Source organism: Pygocentrus nattereri, chromosome 7, assembly GCF_015220715.1.
Source record: "Pygocentrus nattereri isolate fPygNat1 chromosome 7, fPygNat1.pri, whole genome shotgun sequence".
Taxonomy (NCBI): domain Eukaryota; kingdom Metazoa; phylum Chordata; class Actinopteri; order Characiformes; family Serrasalmidae; genus Pygocentrus; species Pygocentrus nattereri.
Window position 1 is genome coordinate 34,075,461 of NC_051217.1, and position 27,722 is coordinate 34,103,182.

At 38.6% G+C, this 27,722-nt stretch overlaps 1 protein-coding gene and 1 non-coding gene across 4 annotated transcripts in view; both read left to right on the top strand.

Annotated features, from left to right (window-relative positions):
* Positions 1-27,722, top strand: part of cntn5 (contactin 5) — a 356,151-nt gene that overhangs the window by 58,319 nt on the left and 270,110 nt on the right. The gene's annotated exons all lie outside the window — the stretch shown is intronic.
* On the top strand, positions 13,030-13,220 carry LOC119263774. The gene has a single exon (XR_005130508.1). It is a non-coding gene; the product is annotated as a U2 spliceosomal RNA (small nuclear RNA).

The following is a 27,722-nucleotide window of genomic DNA, read 5'->3' on the forward strand; positions in this document are numbered from 1 at the left end:
AGCCTAACCCTGACTCAAAAATGACCTTTTTTTCAATATTGGGGAAAGAGCTTCTGATTTTGGCCTTGCTCCATGAAGGCCACTTGGGATCTTTTTTGTTGTACATATCCTGCTCACTCTTTCTTCAAAGCATGTCAGCCTTTATAAATTATCAGTTGTGTTTTGTCATATATAAATATATCGCTGCAGTTGGTTGAAAATGCCTGTTACGCATTACACTGTGTGTAAATATCGTGATGAATGGACAAAATGAAATGATTTTTTTTTGTTTTGTTTTGTTTTGTTTTCCAGTTTTTGACATATTTTGAAAATGCTTTTGCCCTTTACATTGTGTGTAAATTTCAGGAGGAATAGACCAAAAATTGCCCAAAATGCCAAGGGAAAAAGCAGAAAAGGAAAAAAAAAATCTCAGTACCCTTTTTAGTAGTTTGATGACATTTTTTGACTTTGGGAAGCATAAAATGAATTTTATTTTGATACATTGAAGATGTATTCATATAAAAGAGGCATTGCAGAACAATGTGATATGCGTCATACAGTTTAAATATTTCATGCAAAAATAATGAACAATGCACATCATGTCATTGATCCTTATACATGTGTTAGGTCTGCCCACCAGCATAGGTCTCATATATGTGTGTTGAGGTGGCTTACAAATTGCAAAAGCAAATAAATGTGAAAATAAATGCTACTGTGTTTGTTGCTTTTGAGGGAAAAAACAAATAAACAAAAAACATGTTGGTATTGTTTATAAAAATCAGTCTGTTCTAAAACTGAATCATCCACCCCTGAAAGAACAGACAGAAAGTGCCGCAGACCCATCGCCGTTTCTGATGCCACCCCACGACTGTAGGAAGTGGGTCAGTAGCTCACGAGGGTCAAAGCAAAATGAGTTCCTGGATGGGAGTCAATAGTAATTCCGGGGAGGGGATGGATTGGTTTATCCTGGGTTTGTTGAAAAATCCGGAGCTTTTACTTTGAGAGCTGAAGTTCTTGAGTCTGTCACCCATGATGCCCATTATCTCAATGCCCTGAGAAAAGACAGGAGGATAGTAAGTCAAGGGGTTCTGACCTGACATCCATGTCCTTTTCACAGATAATGCTGCCTGCTGGGTGGAGATTTTAATGCATTATCCTAAATACAGTTTTACCCCGTTTTGAGCCTATTTTGGCTCATTTGTAGGTTTTAGATGTGACACATTTTTGGAAAAGTAGCTTTGGCTTCATTGGTTAAAGCTGAAGCAATTGAGGCATTATCCTCTTACTGTGGTTTAGTCAAATTTAAATGAAAACGTGGGCACATAAACCTAAGTGTGCTGTTGGCAGAGCAACCATGTACTTTATGACACTGAGAGGAGATTCCTAGTCGAAGCGGTGGAAGAGTTCTCTTGCTGAATATACACACACCGCCTGGCCTTCCAGTGCTATGGCAGTAATGACTGGCTGGTAATCTGTTTGTGCAGATTGCCTCTGGCATCGCTAATGTGTGGTGCAGCAGTTTGCCTTATCTTGTAATCCTTGTAATTCGAACTCGTGAGTGCCGGAGTGTCCCAGAAGAGCTGGACTGTGGGTTTAAACTCAGCAAATTTGGTGATGTTGATGGAAAGCTTAGCCAACGCATTCTGTACTGCCACCAGATGACATGTGATTATTATAAGATCACATCAGATTTAATCATAATTAAAAACGCGTTCTCCCTTGAGGCAGCCAGTCATTAATTATTCCTATATTCGTATATCCATTGAACATAAGGGAAATTGACCAGCCTCAGTGCTGGTATGAAGACTTACTCTATATATTAATAGAGCTGCTCCACTTTTATTAGACCAATAAAAGACACTACCTCAGCTTTTAACATCCGTCTGCATATTCTGACATGTTATGTGTGCCAAACTTGTTAAATTATAAGCAAGTCATACCTGGTGAGTACAGGAGAGAGAATACTTTAATTTTAATTGTAGTGGTAATAGTAACACGAGGATGACAATAAATAATAACAGAAAATTAATTCTTTGCTTGTTGCTGTACACCATTACAGTACGACTGAGAGAAAACCTGAATTTGATCAAATAATTTCACTTGTCTTTGTCCTGCTTCTGTTTGAAAAAAAAAAAAGTTTTTTTTGAGTCACTGTATATTTTTACCATTATTATTTCTTTACCATTATTCTAATAATAATAATAATAATAATTATTATTATTATTATTATTATTATTATTAGTAGTAGTAGTAGTAGTAGTATTAGTATTATTCTTATGAACATGAAAAATACTGGGACCCAACTTTAATTCTAGTTGTTGCTCTTTTTTTTCTCTCTTTTGTTCCTTGTTTGATTGAATATATGAATGGTTTAATTGTTTCTAAATTAATTTTTAGTAACATTTTCAAATGTAACTGGCCAAATTTTCATTACTGCAGCTCAATAATATTAAATCTATAACTATTAGATTTCCCAACTTTTCTCCCAAAGCCTCACTGAATCAGTGGAATGCTTTTAACACATTTAGCATCAGGCTTTTAACAAAGCACTCCTGGTTGAACTTGCTGGCCCTACACTGCTTACAACAAGAGTATACCATGTTCCCTATGACTCACTGGTTGTGTGAGCGAGTATTATTCGACAAATGTTAATCATGTTTTTGTGTTTGAAAGTAATGAGGGTTTTAGTCTCTGTCTTATTCATAGCAAAGTCTCAAAAATGTGTAAAGATATACATTGATTTGTCTGTTTATTATGTATACCTATACCTGCTTTGTACCTATACTCACTGGCCATTCGATCAGGTTTATCTACCATAGAGACACACTCTCTAGGTTTAAAAGTACTGGCTGCAGCCTATGTGTTCCTCTATCCCATTCATCATTGGAAACCCCTGATTAGACATTATTGGGATGGTGGACCGTCCTCACCAGCAAGTGACACGAACGTGATAGTGGCATATTAGCATGTATGATGCTGAAATGAGTGCATTAGACACACCCACAGTTCTGGTACACCTTGTAAACACAATCATTTAGTAAACATAATAATCTATAAATGACTGTAGATAACTAGTACAATATTTACTTGTTAAAAATTAACGAAAATTATCGACATGTTTCTGATTAACTGATTTAGTGAAAATCTTCAATAAAAAAATCATGTTAAACAAATATAATATTGACTCCCACCACTCATTTTGTGGTACTCATCAAATTCATCAAAGTTGGTACTGCACATATGCATTCAGGAGCTCCTGCTGACTAATAGTGCTCCCTGTGGAAAAACCCCAGACTGCGGCAAAATAAGTGAGTATCAAAGTCATCGTAAAAAAAAAGTGCCATCATTATAGAGGAGGTGCAGGGGTAGAGGCCTGTTTGAAGCCATTGAGTAGCTTTAGTTATCTGATGGATAGGATGGTCTCAGTTGTCACACTTCTTAAACTCAAATAAACAGCATTATAAATATTTATCGCAGAGGGTGAGGCTACCCAGAATGTTCCGTGCTTTTGTTTTTTGTTACTTACCTCATCATTTCATTTTTCATTAGTTTTCTATCTGATAAAGTGGTGAACAAATATAGATGCTCTGTATACAGCAGCATTGCTGTGTCTGATCCACTCGTACCAGCACTCGTACCATGCACACTAACACACCACCACAACGTCAGTGTTACTGCAGTACTGAGAATGATCAACCACCCAAATAGTACCTGCTCTGTGAGAGTCCGTGGGGGTCCTGACCACTGAAGAACAGGGTAAAAGGGGGTTAACAGAGAAACAGATGGACTACAGTCCGTAATTGTAGAACTACAAAGTTTGATATAGTATGTAAACATGGTTAATGTTTCAAAATGTACTGTTCACTCCCCTATGCATACAATCCACCTATAGAAATGAAGCTGCATTTGTTATTTTTGTGATGTCATGAACCAAGGCATTTATATTACATTACAGTATGTGCCAAAATGTTCATCCCTCTTAATTACTGAGCACAAGTGTTTCAGAACAGCACCCGTCGCATAGAATCAAGCTCAGTCAGCATTTATGCATGTCATACTGAAGACTTTAAATGTGACAGTGTAATATAATGCACTATTGCCACAAATCAAATTGAGTTTTCTGCTTTGCTAAATCTGCCCCAGTCAACTGTAAATGCGATTATTGTGAAATAGGAAATAGGAGCTTATTGTGAAATAGGAAATAGGAGCAGGACCAGCTCAGCCACGAAGTGGTAGATGACACTCACAGAGCAGGGCTGCAGAGTGCTGAAGCGTCTAGTGTGTAAAAATGGCCTGTTCTCTGTTGCATTACTCGCTAGCGAGTCCCAAACTGCCTCTGGTATCAGCATCAGCACAAGAACTTGGGGGAGCTTCATGAAATGGGTTTCCATGGCCGAGCAGCTGCACACAAGTCTAAGATCACTATGCGCGATGAGAAATGATGGCTTTAGTGGTGTAAAGCGCTGCCACTTGACTCTGGACAAGTGGAAATGTGTTCTCTGGGGTGATGATTCAGCATCTGACAGTCTGATGGACGAGTCTATAGATTTCTGGGGAACTCTATCCACTGGGATGCACAGTGCTAACAGTGAAATTTGGTGGAGGAGGTATAAAAATCTGCAATAAAAAACAAGCTCATATAGGTTTGATGGTCAAGGGTCCACATAGTTTTGGCCATATAGTCTATACTCACCTAGTGTCTACAACACTGCAATACTATAATACTCACCTAGTCCATACAACACTCTGGGGTTATTAATAGTGTTTGAGGTGCAATAGAGGCCAGACAATCAGAAAATAAATCTTAAAGGTACAGTAACAAATCGCTGTTGTCATAAGAAAACCTCCATTTTTGTTGTTTTTTTTTTCAGTTTTCGACATAATGTGAAAATGTCTATTGTCCTTTTCACGGATCTTTCATTGGATTTAAAAAATGACCCAAAATGACTTGGAAAGACGCCTGGTTCCATTGACGTACATTAAAATTAAACTATGTTTTTCCTTCTCTTGTAAAGTTACCATTTTGGAGATACAAGATTTTCTTCTGTCAACAGCAGAATACAGCCTTTTTAATCGCAAGGGATCAAGAAAGGTTGAAAAAATAGTAATGTAGAAATGAATTATAACTATTTTTGTTATATTAAACCCCCACAAATGTCATACAAGGACCTCAGGGCAAGCAATAAAAAAACAAGGAAATAAATGTAGGATGTGGTATTTCAGACTTCTTAGAATTGCAGCTGCACATTTCCTGAACACTGCATACTTAAAGCACTCCACATTAAAACATTTATAATAATACTGCAAGCTCTGCTTGTGCTGTTGGGTACTTGATGTTAATAGCTGGCTTTAATAGCTCTGTAAGATCCTATGTTTTTTTTTTTTTGCTTTTGCCCTCATAACAAAGGACAACTTGCATTAATGAAGGAAATAAACATTACTGTAATTTTACTGGATTCTAACCGCAAGCTCGCCATATGCCACATGATGGAACACACTGGGCAGTTAAACACCATATAAACAGTTATGCTGGTTCGCAAACAATTAACAATAGAGCTAGAAGCAGTGTGCAGCACGTAATAAAGGTTAGTTGTTCTGCAGGTGGATGCCCCATTCATCTGTTTCCAGAGGAAGCCTGAATGCACAGCAATCCCTTAGAGGTCCCGGCTGTGCGTCTTCTTTTCTCCTCTTTCTTCCTTCCTTTCTCTTCACTCCCCTTTTTTCTGCTAGGCTCTTGCTCTTTGTCTCTCTGGGGAAGAGAAAATGCAGCTCTATCCTTGACCACCCCCTTCTTCACATGGGTCTATTTTCAGAGCGCAGTGATAGGTGCATCTTAATCGCTTAAGTATGTTTGGTGGGGGGAAACAGTGAAATAATTAAATTGAACTCCATGTTTAGGTAACAAAGTCATCCTTATTTAAAGGTCAAGGACGTTTTGTGTTTTTTTTTTTTTGTTCTTCTTCTGAAAAGACTTGCTGCCATAGCATTACCAATGAGCCACGCATTATTGATGGCATTGCTAAAGATGGTAATTATTATGATTATGGAATGTAATTACTGCAATGAAAATGACATTAATAATTCTGATAAATTGCTCAGAACTGGCTGTCAGACGTCGCACACTACAGTGATGTTAACACTAATGAATATGTCTGCGCCACACGCCCAGGCACGTGTCACTGACTTTACCAAAATGTCGCACTGTAATCTCCTGCTTCCCCTCTGATGATAAGTTGCAGTCATTACGTTGTCATCAAAAGAGAATGACATTTTTCAGTCATCTGTGCTCTTCCAGTGGTTAATTGCAACTATTTTTAGCTACTGATAGACAGCAAAGGCAAGGCTTTCTGTCTTATCGGGTGTTATAATGAGCTTTCTTGCTTATAAAATGCTCAAACCACCAAAATATACCATCAAGATACTTGCAAAAATACTATTTAATGATTATCAGGAGGAGAACCTACTACTAGCTGCTTGTTACTGTGCTGTATATACAGTTAATGTACATTAGTTGGTTTATAAACTTTTTGTAATTGATATAATTATTTTTTTTTGTTCTAGAAGAATTGGTGATACCATTGATGTCCAGTGCTGTGCAAATATCAGAGACCACCTTTCATTCTTTTGATAAATTTTCAATCAAATTGCCATTAAGTACAAGTAATTTATTTGGCTTCCATTCATTCATTCAGCTTTGCTTTTGGCTTTTCAAATAAATCTTCAGGGATGTTTTAGTACTCCCATCCAAAAGTGGAGCTCTTAATCTCGTACCTTTCGAATATGAAAGCTTTAAGTGCTGTTTATCTCATGGTGACTGTTTTGTTGGTCTACCAAGGTCTTGCACGGTTGTTAACAGTTCCAGTTTTTCACTCGTTGTCCTTTGTCGTATGCATTAATGCACTAGTGCATCATTTTATATCAGATCTTCTGAAATTGAATGACTTAGTTAATGTAGCTTATGTTAAAAAAAAGAGCAGTGTCTGACTTTTGCACTGTACTGTACTCAGAGAAGTGTGATGTCATTCATAGTGTTGCCGCTAAACCACAGCTCACACTGTAACCCCATGCCTTCCAAATGTAGAGATCTAGACTGCCTCATGTCATTGTTTGGGTTGCGTCCTATAACTGAGTCAAAATCTGTGCATCACCAGTAATGGTGCAGGGTCTTTTAACAGTATCTTCTCTACCCTCCATGTGTTCTGAGATTAGCAGGGCTCTGCTTCCTGCAGCCCATTCCTCTTCCTGACTCTGAAGGCAGGAGGCAGCGTGGCAGCTGGAGGAAGACATTAATCATTTTTAATGTGCACACTCCAACTCCCGCAGGACTCTTGATAGCACTAGTGGCCTCCCTGCCACTGCCTTAGACTCCAGTCAGTGTACCCCATCTACCACCCAGCCGCTCACACCCAAATGACTTGAAATGTTGGTCATTTACTGGGTTCTGCCCATTGCTAAATGAGAAGCATTTCACTGGAAATAGATTAACCTAGACTACTGCTGAAAGCCTTCATAATTAAAAAGTCATTTGGCCGCCAACAATGTGTTTTGTTCTTCCTTTTTCGTGCCGTTTTCTTTTTTCCTCATTAAACTCTTTGGAACTAAAAAGTTGTTTAATCATTATGGCTCTTGGAACTGCCTGGCAGAGCTAACAAGTGACAGGAATTGGCAGAAGTGCTTAAATAATTGGATTTAAAGTGGATGAGATCTGACTTTTCTTTTTTTTAGCACTAAAGTGTACCTAGACACTTAAATATGAGCTGATCAACAATTTTATCATGACTGGCCAATGGATGTCATGTGCTGGAGGTTAGAGAATCAGCCCTGTGACCAGAAGGCTGCTGGTTCGATCCCCTGAGCCGACAGTACGTGACCATAAGTGCCGACAGTAAGTGCCCTTGAGTGCAACACCTAACCCCCAGCTGCTCCCCAGGTGCTGTGGATAGGGCTTCCCATCACTAGTGTGTGTGTTCACTAATGTGTATGTGGTGTTTCACTGCACGGATCGGTTAGATGTGGAGATGAAATTTCCCTGTTCTGGGACTAGTAAGGGTCACTTAATCTTAATAATCTTAAATTAGGTCATTTAAAAGTCAGGAAACATGCAGTCTTTCTGGTCCATATCCTATACTAGCCTTAATGTGCTGTCAGTCTTCAGATCAGGGCAACAAAATGTCATTCTGAGCAGAACAAAAAAGCTGTGCTGTAACCTTCTGTACATGGAATGTATTAATTAATGTCTTAATTTTCTTAAGCTCAGGTCAGTTCTGGACTCAAAACTCAAGACAACATAAGCCAGTTTGAATCGGGCTTGGATAGAAAGTTCTCAAGCTCTATTCAGGTTCAGACTCGTTTCAGGCCCATCAGTAGGGGTGGATGCTATGACGGTGATACAGCATATCAAAATATTTTAAAATGATGGAACAGGTTCGATTTCAGCTCATTTTTATCATCTAAATATCACCCTCTCAGATTTTAATCAATACATTTAATGATCTAAACTTGTGTACTTTAGTTAGCCAGGATCTAACATGTTCTGTGATGGGCTGAGCTAGTAGCATGCTAATAAAGCTAAAGCTAACCGGCCTCTCTCCCCTAGTTAGCAGCACTGTTTAACATTTATCAGGTGTTTGTTGGATGGTTTGACATTTATTTTATCATAGTTTGAAAATCATGCACTGTGTTCACTTATTTGGAAACAATGTCAAGCGAAATACTTTTTATCAATTTTAAAATAATGCTAGATGAGATGGCAAAAAGTGTGATGAATGCCCTTATTTCCTAATATTTTTGAATGTTTATTTGAACTGAGAAATGCCTGCAGATTTAAATGGGAATTCCAAATATTATTTAAAACATCATTCAAAGCATTATTTAATTGTTGAGCTGTAAACAGAGTCATTCAGAGCACCTTGATGTTAAGTACTTTGTTCTAGACCACATGTGTCAGGCTCCAGTCCTCACCAGCCACAACATTGCAGACTTCAGCACACTGCATCATTAAACGCACCTGATTCGGCTCGTCAGCCAATTAGCAAGGGACCAGAAGAGTTTAATGCCTCTAAAACTCTCTCAAAATGGTTGCAAATATTCTCCCTGATACTTAAGATCCATCCAACCATCCATCCAACCACCCATCAAACCATCCATTCGTCCATCCATCCACCATGCTTCCCAACTTCATAATATCTCATGTCATATACCAAACATTGATATAAAGTGTCCATAATTACTCAAGCATTGCATTTTAAAAGTAATTCAGTGCTCATGTGTTATGAAGTCCCTATGTAGGTAGCCTTCAAATACAGTTTTACAATTTTTTTTTTCCAAATCACTTCTCATCCCAACTCCATCATAGATTACTGTGGTTTTTTCACTCATGAATCCTGTTGCCTGACTAGTCCACAAGTCTTCTAATTCTGCTCCAAATCCCTTGACATCTGTTGTGTCAAGTGTACTCCAGCCCTCCCTCTGCTGTTTTTTTGCCTTACAAGGTTGTGAAGGTGCTAAGCCCTTGGGCAGTGTTTATGCACTTACCCTCTCAAATTATGTAATTCAAGCAGATAAAGTGACTCAATTCCTAAAAGAGCAGTTTGTAGGTAACTTATTCCTGCAACTGAACTACCCTGCATGTTGAGATGATCTGGCATCTAGTGTATAAGCCTGCTGATGTGGTGAGTTTTAGCACACAGCATGGACTTCACTCCTGGGAGTTGTGAGACTTCTATAATTTTTGTGCAGACAGAAATGTGTCATGAAAAATCTGTGCTTTTTTTCCCCTTTTTTTTTATGGTGCCTGTTTTGCTGCCAAATAGCCCTCGGGGGAGTTAATCAGGAGGGTTGAGGATGGGCCAGGAGATCCATTTACAGATCTGATAGCATGTCACTTTGAGCCAAATCTGAATGTCTGGCCAACAGAATAATTATGCCGTCTGTATAGTGTCTCTGTATAGTATTGCTTTTGGTTAGCAAGAAACCACACTGGAACAGGAGACACTTTACTTAAACAGTGCATACTAGGACTTATTCTTGAGCTGATGGATAACATGGTCACAGGACGCTGCCCGCAGGACGCTGTTGGCTAGATATTTTTGGTTGGTGGACTATTCTCAGTCCAGCAGTGACACCGAGGTGTTTAAAAACTCCAGCAGCACTGCTGTGTCTGATCCACTTAGACCATCGTAACACACACTAACACACCACCACCACGTCAGTGTTACTGCAGTGCTGAGAATAATCCACCACCCAAATAGTACCTGCTCTGTGAGGGTCCAAAGGGGCCCTGACCACTGAAGAACAGGGTAAAAGTTGGCTAACAAAGTATGTAGAGAAACCGATGGAATACAGTCTGTAACTGTAGAACTACAAAGTGCACCTACATCATAAGTGGAGCTGATAAACTGGACAATGAGCATAGAAACAAGGAACGGTGTGAGTGGCAGGCTGAGGTTTGCCTCCTAGCATTAGGATTTTATGTGGTATTTGCTCAATTTTTGGCAAAATAATCTATTTTAAAATTGCTTTGGATAATCTATTTCCAGATTTAAAGATCCCACATAGAGCACAGATCCGATCAGGTAGAGATGAGCTGGTTTGTGCCAAAGACACAGTGTAGTCTTCTACCGTCTAGTCACATAGGCTTAATCAGAATTTTTAATTCTGCAATCCAAGATAGGATTAGTTTTGAGTGGTTTTAGTTCTGTTGAAATCTGTGTGCCCCACATGCTGGATGTTTGCAGAGACAAGCCACTCCACACACCTATAACATTCTTCACAAGGCTTTCTAATCAAACGCAGGGAGGTGCTGTTTTCTTCTTTTGTGCATGCAGGTGCCACTGAAGAGCAGCTCTTTTATTTGTCCTGTTGTTTTGAAAAACAACTCTTGAGTATTTGCCACAGTGAACCCCTCCCCCGGCAGTATTACTGTCAATTGCCATTGGCAAGCAGATCAGATGATTAGGCTAGTGCAAATCTCAAAAGCCAGCTAGGATGACTGATAACATGAGTAACTGAGTAATCTTCACCAACGATTTTAAAGATTGATAGAACACAGTTTAAAGCTGCACTGTGTATGTTTTTTTTTTTTTTTTTTAAACTGAAAGAGAAATGCTAAAATATGATTAGCATTTTTGATATGCTTGCACTGCTGCGAGTCACCTTATAAAGCCTAAAACATTACAAGGTGCTATTTAAAAGTACGCGGTGTCGGGTTTTCAGTCGCATTTCTTTACAAATGAACGCATGCACAGGCTGAAAAAGAAGGTCCAGCTTCAAAGAGATGCTATGACAACAACAGATAATCCACTCACATTATTTGAAGACACATCCTTCACCAAGTTTTGACTGAGTTCTCTTTGAATTCTGCTTGATTGCTCCTGAGGATCAGATATATTGGCTTGGGAAAGAGGTCTGAAGCACAGCAAACGTTCCAAATGGTTTAAAATGCTCTTCTGCACGTTTCAGGCACATTTCCATTAGAGAAAAATTCCTTGTCCTACATATTGTGGCTTTCAAAAACAGGACAACCAATAATAATAAACAACGGCAAACTATACACAGCCTTTCAAGGAATTGCATATAATTTTTTTTGTGTGAAAAAGGAAAACCAAGAAGCATTTAAACAGACTTTTTATTAAAATAAATAACAGTGGAACTGATATATGGCTTTCCTAATGACTTTAGATGGTTTATGTATTACTTCATAATAGAGATGTAGTGATATGAGAATTTAGGGTATTACCGATGATAATATCTGATATTTTCCATGTAGATCTCTGTTATTGGAGCCAGTGGAGTTAATGCAGTAAAATGAATCAATTTCACACATTTCAGTAGCATTACCCAGATGTTATACTATACCAGAAAACAATAAATGTTATTTTGGAATTCAAAATATTCAGAATATCTGCATAGTTAAATTGTTTTCCAGAGCACTGTGATGTTAAGTACTTCTAGACAAATTTACAGAATCAGAATTGTTCACAGTGACGATGACCAGAAGAGTTTAATGCCTTTAAATATATAAAAATGTATATAATATATATATAATATATAACATTACCGTTATCTGAAGCAAATCTCGTTTCTCTAAAATGGTAATTTTACAGGAAAAGGAAAAAACATACTTTACTTTCAATGTAAGTCAATGGAACCAGATGTTTTTCCATGTCATTTTGGGGTCATTTTTTTTGGTCAATTCTTCATGGAATTTACACACAATGTAAAGAGTAACAGGAATTTTATGTCAAAAACTGATATATGCCAAAAATGGACATACAAGATTTTGTTCCGACAGCAGCGACATAATATAAATATATAAAATCAGTATGGTTTTAAGTTGGTGTGTCCGTCTAGCTCTGTAATCTTACTAAGAGAGACCAGTAGGCTTATTTGAAATATGCATTGTAATCTTGTTATATAAACTAATCAGTGTTGATTCATTGAGAAAGTAATCAATTGACCTTTTTTTTGGCTTAGACCAAGTAATTATTATATAAATTAGACCAAGCATAATCTAGCATTGACAGCCCTAGTGTACACTGTACTCTTTGTGTGGCTGCAGGATGACACTACCAGCCTCAGTTTTGTGTCTGAGTCTGTATAAAACTGTGAACTGCACGGCTTGTGCACTGTTGTCCAGCGGGTAATCTGAAGATTTTTTCAAGCAGCAGGGTTTCGATTTTAGCCACAGAATGGCCACAATAGCACCTCATCTGAGAAACCCCATGTGCCGGGCCTTGGGTCTACCACCTGCGGAACACTCCACCTCACCGATCCCCCATCATCATGGTTTCTGTCCTCCCCCCAGCCCTATTCACTTGCCCATTAACCTCTTATTCAGTAAATTACCGTGCCGTTCCATTGCACCTTGCAACAGGGACAGTATCGATTGGAAAAATGCTTTAATCTCCCTTCTCAATGGAACCCTGCCAGTGAGTGATGGAATCTGAAAGTGCTTATCAGAGTTCGGACAGACGTACAGTTTTACAGACTGAGTATGCCACATGAAGGGTTTTAGTAACACTTTCTACACATTCATCTATAAACACATTCATTGCTTCTCGGCCTTTTGGCTAAGATCAAGTGTAGTATCTGTTCTTATCAGTTTAATATCTAATACGTCCTCTGTATGAGGACTACATATTAAATAGATTTTTAGAACAGGGAGACGGAAGAGGGGCTTGCTCCGCCCGCTCCACGCATTGACCTGGTATTGCAGTACATCCGGGAACGGTGCACCTACTCTGGGGCAGTCATGGGCTGGAGGTTAGGGAACTGGCCCTGTGACCGGAAGGTTTCTGGTTCGATCTCCAGTGCCGACAGTCCATGACTGAGGTGTCCTTGAGCAAGACACCTAACCCCCAATTGCTCCCCAGGTGCCGTGGATAGGGCTGCCCACCTGCTCCAGGCAAGTGTGCTCACTGCCCCCTAGTGTGTGTGTATTCACTAGTGTGTATGTGGTGTTTCACTTCAAGGAGGGGTTAAATGCAGAGGTAGAATTTCCCCATTTGTGGGATTAAAAAAGTATCACTTAACTTATAACATGTTATAATGCTTTCATAAGGAATCATATATTTTGCTATAAATATTTATAAAAATGGATTACACGGTATAGTCATGCTTATTATGCATTGTGAATTGTTAACATAATAACTTATAAGTACTGTTCATAACAAATTATAAGAGCTCTTAAGTTGTATTTGTCTGCTGTAAGTGATGTGAAACATACTGTACTAAAGCCTCCTCTAGTGTTTGAGCGTTTACTAAAGAATTTACTGAAACACTAAAACATACACAAGAAAGCACATTACAGGCTTCAAATGTTCAAATTTTAAACTAGTGCTGCCATCAGTGTTTTACCCAATGTGGCAAAGTCAATGTACACCACTGTTAGCCTGGCACTAACTTAACACTGCATATCCAATAGAATGCTTGCAGAAATTAGCATTACTGTAGTGATGTGCTGTGTATTGATGTTACAGAGTGAAGGTTTCTAGCGCTTGATGTTGGAACCAGTGAGGGAACAAATTACAATGACAGCACTCTGCTATGAAGCATAACATGTTATTAACACTACTTATAATGCATTATGTTAACAAATCATATTGTCCAATAAACATGGCTATAAAGTGTAATCAGGGTAATTCATTTTTATATATGTTATAAGGACATGTTATGAATCTCTGTATAGATAAAAACTAAAAATGTGACATTCATAGAAAGAGTTAGCAGTTTGTTGTTGTTGTTGTGGTTGTTGTTGTTCTCACTGCATTTGTAACTTAGCTATAAATTTTAAAAGCATGGCTGCAGTCTGGTGGACCTGCGAGAAAGGCTTTGATGATCTTTTGATTGTCAGGTTTAATTGTATGGTATGCTATGTCATCTTGTGAGTTGGGTAACTGTTGGTTCTCTCTCTACAGTAAGGCTTTTAGAGCAGCCAGACACGTCGGAAAGCCCTTTTTATTAATCTCTTGCCTTAATGCACCATCAGTTCTGAAAGACTTGTCAGAATGTATTTATTTATTTATCCCCTGTCCTCTTGTTTTAAGGGAACACTTGCTAAAAGCATTATGCAACATACTGTAATTAGCAGTTATTTTTCATTTGAAAAGAACTGTTTGTAAGTACCGCTTGCTTTTCATTTTGCTCAGTGAAGGAATTATGAGAATTTCAAAGCGTGTGCATCACAAATGTTGACTGAAGCGCTGTTAATTTTTGAGAATTTAATTCAGATGCTCATTTAGTATTTCAGCTGGTTTAATATTGACTGTAACAGATGACTGGATAACAAGATTCGCAGAAAATGTGAAATGTATCTGTCTGTCTGTTTCAAATCTGAATGAAGGAAGACTTTGTTTTTTTCTCTATGCAACTTTTTCAAAGTTCAGTTTCAGTGATAATATGCAGAAACAAGTAAGTATATTTATCATTAATTATGAAGTTTTACTAACCCAAATATTACATGCACGTTTTCTGGTTGTTGCAAAAGTTGAGGAAAGATAAAGATTCAGATCAAGTAAAATAAACATGTGTGAAGTTATATGTGGTTTGGTATGATTTTTTTTTTTTTTGTTCCATCATTGAACTAATTTTTGAGCATTTTGCCAGATCTGTGCTTCATAATGGAGTAAGAGTATATTGTTAATAGGTAACACAAAAGCAGCATGTGATGTTACATTATCCCACCTTGATTCTGTGTACATCTCAGTATATCTGCCTCCTATATGCCTGGGTAACCACACTTGTCTGTAGGTGGGCCTACATGTAAGAGTAGTAGAAGATACATTAGCGATTATAATAAAGTAATTCTCTGTTTCCTAACTGTAAAACAAGCTAGAAAATAAGTGCATTTTACAGCTTTCAGAACATTTTGTTTCACTGTAATTACAGTCTGTAATGGTGCCTGTACAACACAGTGCAGCTGGCCATTTGAATATGTAATAGACTAATAGAAGATAAAGATTGCATTATACTATAAAATCAAGCACTTATTTAGTACGTTTGTTTGCACTGATCTGGTCAGTAAAATCTTGTGGGCTGTGGAAACTTTCGTGGTCAGTTGTGTGGGCCTCCGGTTAGAAAAGGTTGGGAACCTCAGGTGTAGAGGAACTGTGCTCAATTTCACTTAGAAAATCAGCAAAACGAGTCATTTGACTTTTTTCTTGTCGTTGCTTGTTACGTTTGTCCAAAGTGTGTTAGGCATCTCTGCTAGTAGCAGCAGTAGTGAGAGGAACTTTAGCACAGTTCATCAAGGTAGATGTTATTTTCTTCCAGGTACATTTATTCATTTATTTTACCGGTATGACATTTTTGTTATTCAACTCAAGTGATTAGTGTGAAAAGGCACCATTATGCCGGTTCTGCAGAAATCCATCAATTTTATGCCTGTGCTTCGGTCCCGCCTCTCTCGTTAAACAAGTTCATTTTAGGTGTCTGCATGTGCATTTAAATGTAGGCCTGCAAATGTGAAAGTTGAACAGCATCCTGTGAAGGACAGTACACAGTTCTCCCACCACTGTGATTTCAGCCCATGTTTTATTTTGTTTTTCCAGTGTGCATACGTTGTGGTTACTAAGCAAAATGTGAATAAGTTGCTGTCTTTATATTCTTTAGTAGTTTAAAATGCCTGGAGTGCTATTGCAAAACGTTTTATAAGGCATTAAACACATCACTGCCTGTATTGGCTCCATGTTCTCCACACCAGCACCATCCTAGCCTAATTTAATGATTAAATTGTTGTATGGGGAAAGGAAATCTGATCAGTATCTACATTCACAGGCTTTGTTAGAATTGGGCCAGTGTAAATGTGCTGTGTTTATTGTGTGATAGAATTCTGGCCATGACCAGCTCACGGTAAACTGGGCCTATATTTGGTCCATCTGATGTTGTGGAGTACAATAACAATAAAAGATTCAGAGAATGTGGAAAAATCTCTATATGCAAGGGACAAGGCCAAAAAACAGTTTTTTTTTTTTGTTTCTTTTTTTGGCCACAGAGAGCACTGCATTAAAAACAGACATGATTTTGTAGTGCAAATCAAGGGCTCAGAAACCACTGACTGTGAAAACAGTTTGCCACTGCATCCACAAATGCAAGTTAAAACTCTAAAATGCAAAGAAGAAACCATAAATAAAAAAGGATCCAGAAACGCTGCCAACTTCTCTGGGCTGGAGCTTAATTAAAATGGACTGAGGGGAAGTGTCCTGTGGTCTGAAGAAGAAACATTTTAAATTATTTTTGGAAATCTTTGACACTGTGTCCTCCAGGCTAAAGACCCCTCAACTTGTCCATCTAATGACGTGGAGAGACCAGCATTTCAGACACAAAGTGCTCCCCCTCCTGTTTTGTCCCAATGCATCACTCTCAAAGTTTACTTATGTATCTTTCCTTACCACTGCACTGAAAAATAGGTAGCCATCTCTATTCGGGTGTGCTCAATCTCACATTGATGGGGGATAATTGCCTCCTGGCCTCGCTTGGGTAATTGTCTTTTGATTGAGGTCATCAGCACAATCAAGTCAGAAGAGCGGGTGAAAAGTGACTGAGAGAGTGGAGAGATTGAAGAGAGAGAAAAAGAGAGATGCAGCATCAGGGCCACAGAGGAATGGAGAAAGAAGGGAAAAGACAGGGAGGAAGGCTGCGGGAGTCTGGGAGGAGGGGGAACTCGTTCAAGGCCCTCCTTGGTCTGGGTGTCTGGCTGTGAGAAAAAGGCTTTGTTTACCTTGGCGGAGCCCCATGCAGCATGCTGTTAAACCCTTCACTGATGGAGTCAGCAGGAAGACGTCGAGCGGGTAGGGGGTGACGGCCAAGCTGTGTTGCTTTAGCCTTCATCAAACTGGGCCATCTAGAACCAGTGCAATCACTCAGAATATGCTGATGTAAATTGGATCCACTCCAGGTAAATCAAATATTGAGTAAATATAGTTAAGCCCTTAAATTCTAAGGAGCTATCAGCAAGTCTAGACTTGCCCTCTTCATTCCCATTACTAAATAACATGGCTGTACAATTTTATAGAAAAAATATTACATTGCAATTTTTTAAAAATAAATATCATGACATCTCAAAGACAAAAATGAGCCCAAATTTATTGCCAAATTGAGCTAATTCTCAAACTAGTAGTGCAAGGGGATTTACAACAGCAGTTGAGTATTCTGATTAACACAAAACCCATGTGTCAAACACAAGGCCTGTGGGCCAAATCAAGCCTGCCACACAATCCTATCTGGCCTGCAAAGGTATTTTAATTTTATATTAATATTAGCCCATTTCACAATGCATTGAACTACAGTCCCCAGCATGCACTGCAATGTAGTGTGGGACAGTGATTCCACCTCAGTTCTACACCAGTCATATCACCAAAATGCATTTCAGCTGCAGTTCAACCAACATAAGCACTTAATGTCAGCTGAGCAGCTTAGAAACTGAGCCCAAGTTGTAATAAATGTCCAACAAAGAATGAACAATGAAAGGATACCAGGTGTCTAATTCAAGCAAATTTTTTTCTTTGGCCCACAAAAGCCCTTTTGGTCAAGGCTGATTGAGTTTGACACCCCTGACCTAAAACAACCCTATTCCATTATTTGTTTATTATTTTTGAGGCTGCATAATATGGTGAAAATACTATATTGTGATTATATTGTTATATATTGATTGATATATGTTGTGATTGCAATTAGAGGTGACAATATTTTATTGTTATCACCAAAAATGCTGTTATCATGGTGCTTGGGTGTCAGAGCAATCTGATCAGGTGTAACCCCACTGTGATGCATGCAAAGTGATAATTGCTGTGTTGGGAAACAGAGAGCCAGAGAGGACCCAATTTACTGTTAAACAGCTCGCTAAATATTTGGAAAGTTGTGGTTCACTTTCCTTTAAGTGTGTAGGTGTGAGAAAGAGAGAGTGAGAGAGAGCGAGACAGACAGACAGGCACACAGACAGGCAGACGGAGAGAGAGAGACAGGGTGTGAGAGAGAGAGTGAAAGAGAGCGAGACAGACAGAGAGAGAGAGAGAGAGAGAGAGAGAGAGAGAGAGAGAGAGTTGTTCAGAAGGTGGCTGTTCATTCTCTCTATGCACTGTTATGCTACCTTTATATACCCAGGGCTCTTCTCTTATACTTATTTTACTTTACGTGAAGTTTAGCTTCAGTTCATGGAACCAAAAATAATTGCTAATGTGCTTTTGAACTTGCTTCAGTGTGACTCGCTGCAGTAAAAGCTAAAGTGATGGGTCTTATATTAGAGCAGCTAGCTTTAGCCCGGAACAGCCTGGAAACAGGAAGGGAAAAAGATAACAAATTAAATAATATGTACACATAATGTTTGATTTACTTTTACTGTTAAGACAGTGGGCTGGTAAATTCCTCACTGTCTCTCCTGCAGTTTTCCCAAAGTGTGATGCACTGTCTGAGAATAATTGCAGTATTTTCTGTACAGCTTAGTGTCCTTGTGGTTTAGATGAGTTCAATTATGAAAATCGCATGGTTTTGCAAACATATCTACAGCTGAATTCTAGATTGATGTGTAATGTGAAAAAAACACTTTTTTAATGTGTAAAGCTTGGCTTTGGAAATAATTTGCAGTCTGAATCTTCTCCAGCCCAAAACACTATTAGCATGCAGATTGCCATGAATCTGTACCAGAAGGAGCTCATGTATGCACAGGAAAGCTCATGAATGTTTGCAGTTACTATCTATGAAATAAAAGTGAAGTACGTTTTAAAAGATGATGGGTTGCTCACTTTTATGTTTAATTTGTCAGATCATCAGAACTTAAAGAACATTGACGATTGATTTCATTTTTTCTATCGTAATTTTTATATGTTGCACTACTGGCTCTTTTTTCACATGTACTAACATATCAGATGGCAGTAAAAAAAAAATAATAAAAAAATAATTAATAAATATTTGACATTAAATGTGTCACAATTGGCCCCTCTCAGTCCTGTGCATGTGTTCGTGTTGTGTTTTGGTTTAGCCCGCGTGTTCTTTGTTTTGTTTTTTTAGTCCAGCCCCCTCGTTTCGTGACTCCACCCCTGATTGTTTCCACCTGTGTTCCCGCCTGTTCCTCATGTATTTAAAGCTTGTGTTTTCTCCTCTCTGGTCGCTGGTCTTTGTACTGTCTATGTTCTGTTGTTTGTAATGTTCTGGTTGTACTGTTTGTATGTTTGATTCTGGTTTTTGTCTGTCATGTCTGCCCCCCGATCAATCCGTGTTGGCTCTGTAACCCTGGACTGTTTAGACTATGACCCTGGATTTGCCCATAATAAATGTCGCTTATCTCTGCGTATGCATCCGCCTCCTCTCTCCCCGGCGTTACACAATGTGACATACTTAGCCTTTTAATCCAGAGCTAAAAGTGTGTTTATGCTTTTTAATCCACTCCTCTGTCAATATCATGATTTGTTAATGATATTCTTGCCTTTAATATAAAAAACATAGCCTATCTAAGGTGAAAATTAATACATTTTTCATTTAGTTTTGCATCACAATACACTTTGAACAAGAAAACCTATAAAGGAGAATATACTCCACACTTCAAATGCAATTTATTGTTATTCTGTTGGAGCTAATTAATAATAAGTGCAAAATAATAATCACATTTTATATTATAGCTATTTTATTTGGTCATTAAAAGCACAGTAGCACACAGAAAGATCCAATGCCACATGCTGATCCATTTTACAAATTACTGGACATGCCTTGAGACGCTACTCTGGGATCATATATTAATAAGCTGAAGACTGGTGTTCTTTATATTTCTCCAAATTACTTGGGTCTTGTTCCTTTGGATAAATCAAATCATTCACATCTCTTGATTAGTCAGGATGCTCACAGCACACAATAAGTTTTCAACAATATTGTTAGAGTGCTCATATAACACACTTTTGCTATATCAATTTTGCAACAAATCTATAGGCTGATGTGATAACGATTTAACCGTACATTGTGTAGCCTCTACATGCCTTAGTTTCATATCAGTTGCTGAATCTGTTGTTGCAAAATAAAAAGCCTGAAATAATACTTGCATAATAAGGCTAGAGTTTAAAAAGTTTAATACTGACGACATCCATTAGCTCAGAGTCAATCCTTTGCATTTTTATGATCATTTGCATGTCATCTTTTGTCCTCATAATAATACTAAGTGCTTGACTTTTTGTGTTTGTTTTTTAATGATGACATGCTTTTGCTCTTGGTTCCTCTGTTCCTTTGTTGCTGTTCTTTGTCTCAACTTGCTGTCAGTGACAGCTCAATTATAGATACCTGACCTCCATCTACCTCCATGTAAAGGAATGGCATTAACAGACTTGCAGCCTGTGAGCCTGAATGTGGCTGAACATAGCTGGTATTTTTAGCTGGAAATGTCATTACTCAGTCATCAAAATAATTGGTAGTTGCAGTCTCTCCACAAATATTGCCACTGCTGGTAAACAGGGGAAAAAATACTGAGCAAAAAAGCAAAAAGGCTGCCAAAAACACATTCTTTATTGCTTATCTTTTTGAGCTTTCACTCACAGTATTAACCAAAATCGAACAAACTTGGATCTTTTTGGCAGGGCTGGGTTTGGCATAGGCACAAAGATAACCATGCAGAAAATTCCCTTTAAATAGAGCGTAATTAGCCTTTTTTAAACAAATTTTATACAGTGTGTGAAAAGTTCATTGTAATTGCAAATGTTGTAATTGTTATAGTTTTTGCTGGTAGTCTGGCTCCACTCCAAAATGCGCTTCGCCGTATTCTTCATAACTTTCATCTTTCATACGCTGTATTCAAAAGGTGGGTGTCATATGAGAGCTATAACTGTCTTCCTTCCAGTCTGACAGAAGGGTGATGTAATTTTAAACCGGTATAATAAAAGAAGCTGAACTCACAATTTTTGCTACTGAAATTTGACCCATTTTCCACAAATCCGGGCTGTATACTATAAACAGATAGTCTCTGTTAGTTAGATAGCGTTCAGTGATATACTTTGTAAAAATGTATTAAAAAAATACAGAGTATCTAAGATTTTTGGCTTTCAGAAGTAAATTGTAAGCATATAGCAATGTGTGTGTATGTATATGTGTATGACAATAAAACACATTTTCTGTTATTTGAGGGGAGCTTTTACAAAAAATTAATACATAAAATGAAAAATGTACATTTATTTCATGCAGGTACTGAATAGTTTGCCTTACGATTTGGTCATGTAAATTCAAATGGACAAACCAAAACACTGTATACCCTGGAAAATAAGAGGTTTAAGTATCATAATATGCTATTTTTGCCAAATCTTCACAATTTATACCCCTAATTGCCATACACTAGGGCTGTGCAACATGAAGATATTTATTATTACAGTGATAAATTATGCCACAATATGTCACAGTAAGCTTTGTTAGTATGTCATGAATGTCATCAGAAGTTACAGAAGACTGACCAGCTGCATGACTTTATTATAAAGGGAGCATTATAAGTTCAGTTTAGTTGGATTTTTCCCAGCACAGGATGTGAAATGTTAAATAAACATCCTTTGTACTCGAAGCAGTTTAGTATTTTGATTAACCTGCCCCCACTGAAGAGTGTGGTGGTAGATCGGTGATGCTGTCGGGCTGTTTTACTTCCAAAAGCCCTAAACAACTTGTTTGGATGTATAGTATCATGGACTTCAAGTACCTGCAGATATTAAATCAAAACCTGATTGTCTCAGCCAGGAAGCTTAAACTGGGCTGTGGTTGGATTTTCGAGCTGGGAAAATGAGCCAAAGCACACCTCAAGATCAGCACAACAATTTTCATTGACCACAGAATCAAGGAATCCCAGTCTCCTGACCTAAACCCCATAGAAAACCTGTGAGATGAGCTGAGGAGGAGAGTGGACCGACATGGACTGGGGAGATTCTGTGTAGAGGAATGCAAAGGGACATTGAAGTATTAAATAAAGTTGGGCCAAAAATTGTGGCACCTAGATTTAAGAAAAATGTTTGATAACATTGATAATATTTGGGCTCTTTCTATCATAGTCATTTAAATAAAGAGTAGATTATATTAATATTTAGAATGGGAGATCAACAGGATGAGCAGTAAAGAAGGTTTTTTACAGCCCGTTTTGCTTGTGTTTACCAGGGGTGCCTTCTTCCTCTCAGCTACAGAAGTGAAAACTGGAAGAAAAGTGCATCAAACGGAAATGAGTTGTTTAGTCCCTGTGGAAAACCCATCCCTACACTGAGTTCTGCTTGACTGGCTTGGATCTGTGGGAAATCTGGCCCCGTTGGGACGGAATTGAATAGCATTGTTGAGTGTGACAAAACGGCACTGCTGTCCATGTGGAACCTGTGGAACGGAGAGTGTGGCCTTTGATACCAGCGTATTGAGAGCTTTAATTGTTTGCAAGTTAAGGCCAGGAGTGCTCTTTCCCACCCCATTGTAGTGTAGAGGAGGTGATCAAATGTGTCTCCCTAGAGCATTGATTAGTTTGTGCTCATATGGTGTCGCTTTTGCAACTATTGTGATGCTGTTACAGCTGTGGACTCCATAGCCCTCCAGGGACAAGCATTTTTGCAAAACAACCACATTATGTTTTCAGAAGCATTTCATCTTTCTCTCTGCCTCTGCTTAGCCTATGGCCTATTGCATCTTATAGTTCATAGACCTTTCTTATCTTGCCTGGAACCAAGTCGTAGGTCCGTACTGGTAGACTTTTTGTTCCAAATTGAATTCATGGCATGCGGGGCTTTCTCCTGATTTGTTTTGACATGACAAAGATCTGTATTTCCCTTTATTCTTGCCTTCTTGCTGTAAAGTCCTGCTAGTGATGGACATTTTGAGGAATTTTGTGTAAGAGTAACATGAAACAAATACTCAAATACTGAAAATAGGCAGTCTAAAGTGTACAACTGATATAGTCCTTTATCCATAGCACCAATGAAATAACGGAAACTTCCTTTCCTTTGCAATGTGGTAAATTAGGTATCTGTAAAAAAATAAACAATAGGCTACATTTAAAAACATATTGCTGTTGTTGGAACTAAACCTTGTATCTCCAGGATGGTAGCTTTACAGGAGATGTAAAAAACCTACTACACTTTTAGTTTAAAGTCAATGGAACCAAACATTTTGTACATGTCACGGTTGGCTCCTCCCAGTCCTGTCCATGTGCGTGTGTTTTGGTTTTGTAACTCCGCCCCTGATTGTGTTCACCTGTCCCTCATTGTTCCATGTATTTAAGCCCTGTGTTTGCCCCTTGCGTTTGCCAGTCTTTGGTATCATTGTATCTTTGTACCTGGTCTTTGTTTGTGTTGGTTCTGGTCTTTGTCATGTCATACCCTAAATCTGTACGTATCGGCTCATTGACCCTGGACTGTTTTGACCGCGACCCTGGATTTGACCATAATAAATCTCGCTTATCTCAGCATGTGCGTCCGCCTCCTCGCTCCCCCTTACAGTACAAGCCATTTTGTGCTGTTTCTTTTGGTCCATTCATCATGAAATATATATACAATCTAAAGGGTAGCACGTATTTTCAAATTATGTAAAAAAAACAAAACATCTAAGATAGAGATTTGAGGTTTTCTTCTGACAGCAGCGTTATTTTTGTATCAAGCCAAGTGCTGATTAGGGCTGCACGCTATAGACATAAAATGTAATGTTATATGAAGCTGTTATGACAGTTTGGGAATTTAGTGTAGTCTCATCTTCAGAGTCTGACCAAATCAGCTATTAGTCAAATATGATCGTAAAAGTGTCCATTTTCTGTTTGTGGCAAAGTAAGAAGTAAAAACGTTCAAATGGCTTGAACGTCTCCTATAGATGTCAAAGTCATCGCTTAGCAACGGCGTCTCAGTGGAGTGATACAGTGTTTGTGAAAAACCTGTGATGTTATGGTGAAATAGCACAGTTAGAACGCTTCTCAACCAATCAGCTTGCGTGGCCGGAACTACCTGTTGTATAAATAAATAACAAATAAATAAATAAATAAATATTAAAATTCCATAAAAGCTCCCTGATGGTGATACAGATTTGTTGTGACAATAGCTGTTACTGCTGCATACAGTTTACCATACAGTGTTACTTGATGTGTTTATTGCAGAAACTGATATCGAGATAACACCAAAAGTATAATCTAACATGGAGCCCTAATGTTGGCTAGTCTCCATTATCAAGCAGTTTCCTCCCCTGTACTCTGTGACATCAAGGAAATCTTTGTAGCAAGACACAAGCACTGGATTAAAGATAGTAGCAATATTCCTGATATTCCTGGATTCCATTAAACAAGTTAAAAAAGTTTTTTTTTTCTTTCTTTTTTACCATCAGGGAACGCCAGAATCCTGATAAAGAGTACTGAACATATTCCATATTATCACTTACTTAAAAGATCCCAGGGTAGTTGGATTTATTCACTCTATTTGTGTAGAATGGTTCATCTTAAATGGCTTAACAGCCTGCAAGTTGCTTCAAAGACTTCAGTGAATACATGATCCTCAGCAAACAACAGATGCCTTGAATTTGTTTCTCCCCTTCAAAAGTTTATTGATCTTCTTTATGGTCATTCGGTGTGTAATATTATCTCAATTTTTTAACCAGGCTTCATGGTTTTAGGTCTCCTGAGGTCTGTGACAAAGAAGGCAAAGGGAAAAATGGCCCCGGATCCTGGCAACAGTGCAGTCTGAAATTAGAGACAATTGCTGATTCCTATATTAATCTTTGTGTTGCGCCACTGAGTAGTGGGGATTAAGTTCATTCTTTTGAGCATGTCAAGGGAAAATTGCATGTATATTAGTGGCAGCTAGATATAGCAATGTCTGCTCTACCCCTAAGCCCTGCTGATATGATGTGAAGATCAGCACTTAATCAGTTTAAATAAAATTCTAAGTATTCTTCACCATGTGAGGAGTAAAACCATGGTGTCTTCTCTGAGAGTGCTTCACTTTCATACACTGCATCAGGTAATAATGGTGAATGTTCAGTAGGATTCTGGTTGAGCCCTGTTTGTAGTGCTGGAGGCTTGAGGTGCTTTGACTTTTCGCCATGTGGAGACAGCTGACATCTGGCTGCATAGCATTAGGAGTATACAGGATTACGCATGCTGCAGGATACAGTGGATTTAGCCTCTGACAGAAGCCTGACATATGGTAATTCATATGAGCTCCACACAAGACCAATACCTGGGGTACAGGCATGGGCCTAGTAGATGAAAGCATGCATGACTATGCATCTGCTCTTCACTGTGTATTTGTACTTTAGCTGTGTGTTTTTCCTCCTGTAATTCGTGAAAAAACTAAAAAAAAAGATTTCCGAGACTTTACATCAAAACCCATTGGTTCACATCAGGTGGTGTCCATAATGTGTTTAGATTTGTACTCTATATTCCTGGATAATTACAAAACAGGAAAAAAAAAACAAATAGATTGATGGTTTCATGCTGAACTTTCTTACTCATACATATACACTGATCAGGCATAACATTATATCCTTGTTTCTACGCTCATTGTCCATTTTATCAGCTCCACTTACTCTATAGGTGCACATGGTAATTCTCCAGTTACAGACTGTAGTCCATCTGTTTCTCTGCATAGTTTGTTACCCCTCTTTTACCCTGTTCTTCAGTGGTCAGGACCCCCATGGACCCTCACAGAGCAGATACTATTTGGGTGGTGGATCATTCTCAGCACTGCAGTAACACTGACATGGTGGTGGTGTGTTAGTGTGTGTTGTGCTGGTCTAAGTGGATCAGATACAGCAGTGCTGCTAGAGTTTTTAAACACCTCACTGTCATTGCTGGACTGAGAATAGTCCATCAACCAAAAATATCCAGCCAACAGCGTCCTGTGACCACTGATGAAGGACTAGAGGATGACCAACACAACCTGTGCAGCAGTCTCTGACTTTACATCTACAGGGTGGACCAACAAGGTAGGAGTGTCGAATAGAGCGGACTGTAAGTGGACACAGTGTTTAAAAACTCCAGCAGCACTGCTGTGTCTGATCCACTCGTACCAGCACGAGACACACTAACATTTCACCACCACATCGGTGTTACTGCAGCGCTGAGAATGATCCACCACCCAAATAGTACCTGCTCTATCAGGGTCCATGGTGGTCCTGACCACTGAAGAGTGGTAACAATGTACGCAGAGAAACAGATGGACTACAGTCTGTAACTGTAGAACTACATAGTGAACCTATACAGTAAGTGGAGCTGATAAAATGGACAATGAGCGCAGAAACAAGGAGGTGGTCATAATGTTAATCCTGATTGGTGTATGTTCACTGTTTCTGGAGCTGACTAACATCTGTTAGAGCAGTTAGCAATAAAGTTGCACTATTGCACTATGTATTTGACCTTATTTGACTAAACATTTCAGTGAGTAGCTACGCTGTTGGAGTTAAATTTTTGTCTATATAATAGTAAATGGAATATTTAGATTCTTAAAATCAGAGTCTATCAATAATAAAAGTTTCATATTGGTCGAGGCCTACTGTATAGCAGCACAGCTTCTGTCTGATAAATATTTCTTTTAAATGAAAGCACTGGTCAACTGTGGTTCACCTTAAACTTGCAGCATGGAGAATATTACTGTGGCTACAGAGCCATGAATTTTATTCTGTGATATTTCTCAGCCTCTTCAACTCTTGAGTATTTCCAATCTGCCATAGATAATATCCCGAGGGAAGGCATCTATCCCGAACTAACGAATCATATCATTCTCCCTATTGCTGCATCTCTCATATCAGAAATTGTGACTCTCCTAACATCACTGCAACGTCCATGGGGATTTTTTTTGTTCCTTACTCAGTTCTGAGCAGATTTGCTACGGAATAGGGGGATAGAAGACAGAAGAAAGACCTAATCTTATTTTGATAGAGGTGTGAGTATTAGTCTTTATGATCAGCTATCAAGAAGGGCTAACATGGCCTATGTTCTCATAGATCATTTCTGCCAAACTGATGAAACATGGCTGTTCATGCAGCTTTATCTGCTCAGTCTTGACAACTGAACCCACACCAGAAAACAAACAGAAGGCTTGAGTGATGGCAGAGTTGTATGTACTGTGATTGGGGCACAGATAGTGTTTTTGTGTAATGCATCAATCTGAAACCCAAGTGCCAATTCTAAGAAAAACAGCAAAAGGCAATTAGCACTGAATACAAGTACATTGTGCTCACTGTAGACTGTATTTAAATATGAGATCGGTTTGGTCTGCTGAATTATAGATGAGGAATATGTGTGATTGCGATAAGAGATGTGCTGTGGTGTGAAAAAGAGT